This window comes from Lepisma saccharinum, chromosome 3, assembly GCF_977018435.1.
Source record: "Lepisma saccharinum chromosome 3, izLepSacc3.1, whole genome shotgun sequence".
In the NCBI taxonomy this organism is placed as follows: Eukaryota; Metazoa; Arthropoda; class Insecta; order Zygentoma; family Lepismatidae; genus Lepisma; species Lepisma saccharinum.
Window position 1 is genome coordinate 46643806 of NC_139231.1, and position 6007 is coordinate 46649812.

Below are 6007 nucleotides of genomic sequence, written 5' to 3' on the forward strand. Positions count from 1 at the left end.
GGCATGGTCCCATTTCATATGGTTTCGGCCGAATTCTTACCTTGGCTACTTCGGCAGAAAACGACGGGACGAACAGCTACATATAAATGCATGTGAGCGGTCACACTGGAGCCCTTATACTCTCTGATGAGCACGGCCGTATTGCATCGACCACCGATTCGAAACAAATCATTCTTCTTTTTACGAGCCGGCCTCCGTGGCTAGCACATCGCGCTACGACGCCAAGGGTCCCTGGGTTCGAATCCTTGACTGGGCATGGATGTTTGTGAATGTCCATTCATCAATTTCATCATGTCATCACTCATCTCCATCTTCTCAAGAAGCGGAGTAAAATAAAGCAAATCAAAAATTCTTATTTAGACCCATTAGAAGAAGTGTAGTGCCATGTGCTTTTTATACTTGATTTCTTGCAGTGTTTTGGTGACAACAATAAATTCACACTTTCGGAAAGGGAATAATTCAAGATTTCCAGAGCAAGTCGAGAAATTGCGGGGACTGCAAATGTCCGAAATTTCCCGACACTGTAAACGTATCGAATTCTATGCACATGGCAAGATGCCGTGAAGGCATACACAATCTCGGGCTTCTGTGAAGGTAATGTGATCAGTACCACGCTCCTGCCTTCTTCACCACCCCAAGGTTGACTCGCGGTACCCATTTATTAGTGGTTGGGTGAACCATAGAGTCGCTTTATGCAGATACAAAATCGTTAAAAATCTCATAGTTCACCAATCTCCGGAAATGATTGACAAAAGCTGACAAACTCGAGTTACTTCTTCCGGAAATGCCTTTTACCTTACGGCCATATTGTCTTGAGAATTTTCTAAATAGAATTTCTGTGTTGGGTGTGGCAGCGACATGTATGTACAGATTGCCGACACTGGTGACTTTGACACAGACTGCTTGTGTGGACTGTGGACTTCCCGTGAAACTTGCTTGAAAAGGTAATGTGACTGTATCGTAGAAGACACAGATAAAGCCAGACGAAGTGTGATGTTTCCTGCCGCTGTCGCAGTGAGACCTATAGGGGTGTTGTAGATGGAACGCACTAATCCATTATAAACTTTCTACTGTTGATCTGTCGCCAGTTTTCTACAAAGGAGTACAAGAGCAGTAGATAAGTGGTCTAGTGTAGCGTATCTCAACCGTCGGGCCGCGGCCCGGTACCGTTCCTTGACGTAGCTTATATCGGGTTGCGAGATGTTTGTTCTGCTCTCTTTCTTTTCTAGGGAAAGTAACCTGTTACTTGTCTTCGTTACTTCCCCAGGCAAAATAATTAGCATAACACTTCAATAACTAACAAAATCGGTTCAATCGAATATAAAGTCATAGAATAATCTACCATAAATTTTTACCATGGATATTAGGGGAAAACTCTGTTCTTTGTTCTTGAATGATAGATCAGACGTTCGGTTTAAAAATATATTAAAAAAACTATATATTTCTTTGCTTAAATATGTACAAAGAATTACATATGAAATAACCCCCACATAAAAATTGACACGATCCTCTTTAATTGAAACACTGTAATATATATATGAGAGGTTCGTACGCTGGCCTAGACCAGCAGTACTAGTTAAAAATTGTATCTAGCTTGTCAGTAATATACATGACATGTTTCTCGAATTTCCTCCCTTTCTTGTTTATAACTAAAATGGCCTCTGAGAAATAGACTAAACTTGTTTGAATTACAACAACTAATTATGTGCTGTTCTTGAAATTAAACTTGTCCCTTAATTCCCTCGGATACGACTTTACTCTAGGAATAATACAAATGTCCACCGAAACTAAGCTTTAGCTTGTCACCAAACGAATCAAGAAAAAATGCGTGGACTATCTATGCAATTCGTTGAAAGCAAATGGTTGATCCGTGTCCGCTAGCCATTTGACTAGCCCCACCACTCTACTGACACCGAAGAACCTTCCAAAGGTCTCCCCTCTAGCCCAAGAAACGTAAGAATGTCAACCCCCGTCACTCATTCGGTTCCCTTATATAGGCGATTCGAAAAAAAACACCAGTAACACCTTCCCCCTTCAGGATTGAAAGGACAAGATTTTGAAACTACCCGCCTTCTGCAATCTTGCTTTCACCGTCACGTAGGTCAGCTCTGCATAGAAAAGAACTATGGCTGTCACTAAAGAAATAACATTGAACATACATAAAAAATTATATTAAAAAACGATCTTGTAGTGATTCTATCATTACATGTTCTCCAGAACTTTTTGACTTGCAGCCCGAACTGGCAACCACCTGGAAAGATGAACTTTCGTTCTGGGTTCACCAGCGACAAGAGGAAATCCTTTCTCGCCGGTTCTGTTGACAATTCTAAGCCGCTGAGAAAGGACTGTCACCCGTATAGCCTCCAAATTTGAATTTTCGACGGTTGTGTCTTTCTCGAGTTTAAGTTCGACTGTGATAACAGAAAATGGTTTCGCGACAGTGACGGTGAGCGATCATACGATCTAACTGGAGACGCGTTGTGCCCGCCTCCAACTTTGAAGGTTGACTGACGGGTCCCACGGTCAATTCAGTTTCCGCATTAATTTTCATTAACAAATAATATCGAAGTGGAAATATTCTGATTAATTGGAATTTTTCGGTATCCGAAATGGAAAATGCCAATGAAAACCAGCACTTGGCAAGTAAATACGTATAACAATATTAGCCAAAGGAAACTAAAGATTCCATTAGATCCAGTCGTTGTCAACTAGTTTACACCAAATTTTATATTTATCAACAAGCCTAGACATAATCTAAACAATATTATAATTATTTATTTATTTTAAACTCCAAGGTACATATTAATCTTATATATATATATATATATATATATATATATATATATATATATATACAGGGTGTCGCAAAACTCTTTCAACAACGCCTGGGTGCTGGTAGATATCATAAAAACAAGTAACTTTTCCCTATAAAATTTACCTCGAAAGCGCTCAGTTTCTGCGCTATAAGCGCTTAAAATATATCCTGTACGTATGCAACCCAACACAGCAAACGCTTGCTCTGACATAACTACCAGGGGCGCGTGGCAGGGTTGCCACTAGCGTTCCTCGTTAAGAGAGAAGACTTGAAAACAAAAACTTGGGAGTCTTGCCTGAGCAAAATACAAAACATTAATGATACTTGCGATGTTGTAAGAAGCATTGACAGTATTTATAAACTGACCAAGACAAATAATGGGCAGACTGAAATTCAAGATTACTCATTCTAAAATATCTCCATAATTGATTGATTGATTTAGTTTATTTTAATTCGCTTTTCTGCAACCTTTGGCTAATCGCGAAGATGAGGATGATATGATGAAATAACAAATGACACCAATGTCTAGGCCAGGATTTAAACCCGAGATACCTGGCGCCGTAGCGAGCTGTGCTAACCACATCACCACGGAGTGTTTCGTGTATCATGCGATATCAACAATTGGAAGGGAGACGTGAGATATGGGAAATCCACGAACGAACAAATGTAAACATGATGTGTTTGCTGCCTCGTCTCGAACACGCAGACTGTAATGTTATTACAATTTATTTATTAGAAAATTATTCCTATCTGTGCTAGCGTCATTGCTAATCGTGTTCGTCTCATAAGGAAATAATTGCAATGCTCTTTTAATTTAATGATTCCTTCATTCATTCATTTGCTTTATTTTACTTCGCTTTTTGTGCCACTTTTGGCTAATTTGTAAAGATGGGGATGAGTGATGATATGATGAAATTGATGAATGGACACTCACAAACATCCATGCCCAGCCAGGATTCGAACCCGAAACCCCTTTCGTCGTAGCGCTATGTGCTAACCACTCCGGTACGGGGGGCGGTTCTGCGTGTTCGAAACGAGGCAGCAAACACATCATGTTTACATTTGTTCGTTCGTGGATTTCCCATATCTCACGTCTCCCTTGCAATTGTTGATATCGCATGATACACGAAACACTCCGTGGTGATGTGGTTAGCACAGCTCGATACGGCGCCAGTTATCTCGGGTTTAAATCCTGGCCTAGACATTGGTGTCATTTGTTATTTCATCATATCATCCTCATCTTTGCGATTAGCCAAAGGTTGCAGAAAAGCGAATTAAAATAAACTAAATCAATCAATCAATTATGGAGATATTTTAGAATGAGTAATCTTGAATTTCAGTCTGCCCATTATTTGTCTTGGTCAGTTTATAAATACTGTCAATGCTTCTTACAACATCGCAAGTACCATTAATGTTTCGGATTTTGCTCAGGCAAGACTCCCAAGTTGTTGTTTTCAAGTCGTCTCCCGTAACGAGGAACGCTAGTGGCAACCCTGCCACGCACCCCTGGTAGTTATGCCATAGCAAGCGTTTGCTGTGTTGGGTTGCATACGTACAGGATATATTTTAAGCGCTTATAGCGCTTTCGAGGTAAACTTTATAGGGAAAAGTTACTTGTTTTTATGATATCTACCAGCACCCAAGCGTTGTTGAAAGAATTTTGCGACACCCTGTATACACACACACACACACACACACACACACACACACACACATATATATATATATATATATATATATATATATATATATATATATAAATGGATGTATGTGTGTGGGTGTGTATATTTGTTTGTTTCGGCATAACTCTCGAACGCCTGGAGCAATGTTAACCAAACTTGTTAGACGTATCACTTGCAATCTGGAAAGAATAATTTTGTGGTAAGACACCCCTGGCATCCATATGGGGTGGGGGTGGGAAGGGTTGACATGTAGAAATAATCGAGAACCACCGATATTAAATTCCGCACAAACAGACATCCGTGACTCTATGCAATCACGCACAACAATTTTGTTTCTCGGGTTGTCTAACATTAAGGCTGTGTTGAGAATGGAATCCATAGTTTTCGTGATACTCCCAATGCGGTTGAACTCCAAGTTCATCACCATGGCATAGGGGGTGAAAAATAAAATGCCACAAATGACCTAGATTAGTGTCGAATCCATAGTTTTCGGAGTCGCTAAGCTAATTGGTGACATTCACGATCACATTTGAAATTAGTTACATTTACACTATAGCTAGAATCATTATTTTGCTGTCTAATACAAGGTTAGGATATAGAAACACCCGGCCAACGCCGGGGAATCAGCTAGTTAACGTATATAGTTAAAGGAAATAGAAAGCTACAATTTACGAGTAAAATGGTTGGTATCCGGCCATCAACTTGTCCTTCACCTATTCCAGCATGACAACGGTTTCATTAATAGGTGCTAACGGACGTTGGTTGGTTGGTTCACTTTATTTCGCTTTTCTGTCACTCTTGAATCATCGCGAAGATAAGGATGAATGATGATATGATGCAATTGAAGAAGGACACGTATCTGAGGATACTGAACAGGACGGTACTTCACCGCATTTTGCATTGGCAGTCCGAAGGCAATTTAGCCAACTATTTCCGAACCCCTGGATCAGTCGTGGGTCAGATAATGCTCCTGCCCCATTGCCCTGGCCTCCAAGAAGCCCAGACCTTATCACGCCGGACAAAGCACTCTAGGGTCTTATTAAAGAAGAGGTGCGGAAACAACGGTACACCACAAATGATCAGCTGAAGGGTGCAGTGCGTTCTGCCTTTGAAACAATCACACCAAATTTGTTGCAGCGCCTGGTCAAACAACATGGCGACGAATAAAACTGTGCTTGGAGCATGGAGGGCTGCACGCAAATGTTTTGGATCCTTACTTATGTAAGCATTGTTTTATTATTGTTTTATGTGTATTGAATAATATAAGCAATGTGTAATTTGTAATACCTAACAGCTGATTTATTACTTTGTCTTAATACACCTGTGTAGCAGTGGATAGGGACTTTTTAGGTGTCAATATTTACTTGCGATGATCTCTTCCAATGAACTTCCGTATGGTATTTCCTTATTATTTAACATAAACTAATGACAGAAAACTCAATAGATCGTCAAATTTGAATATATAATTAAGCAACCGCAGTGACAGTGATGCATTCACACAAAATAACGT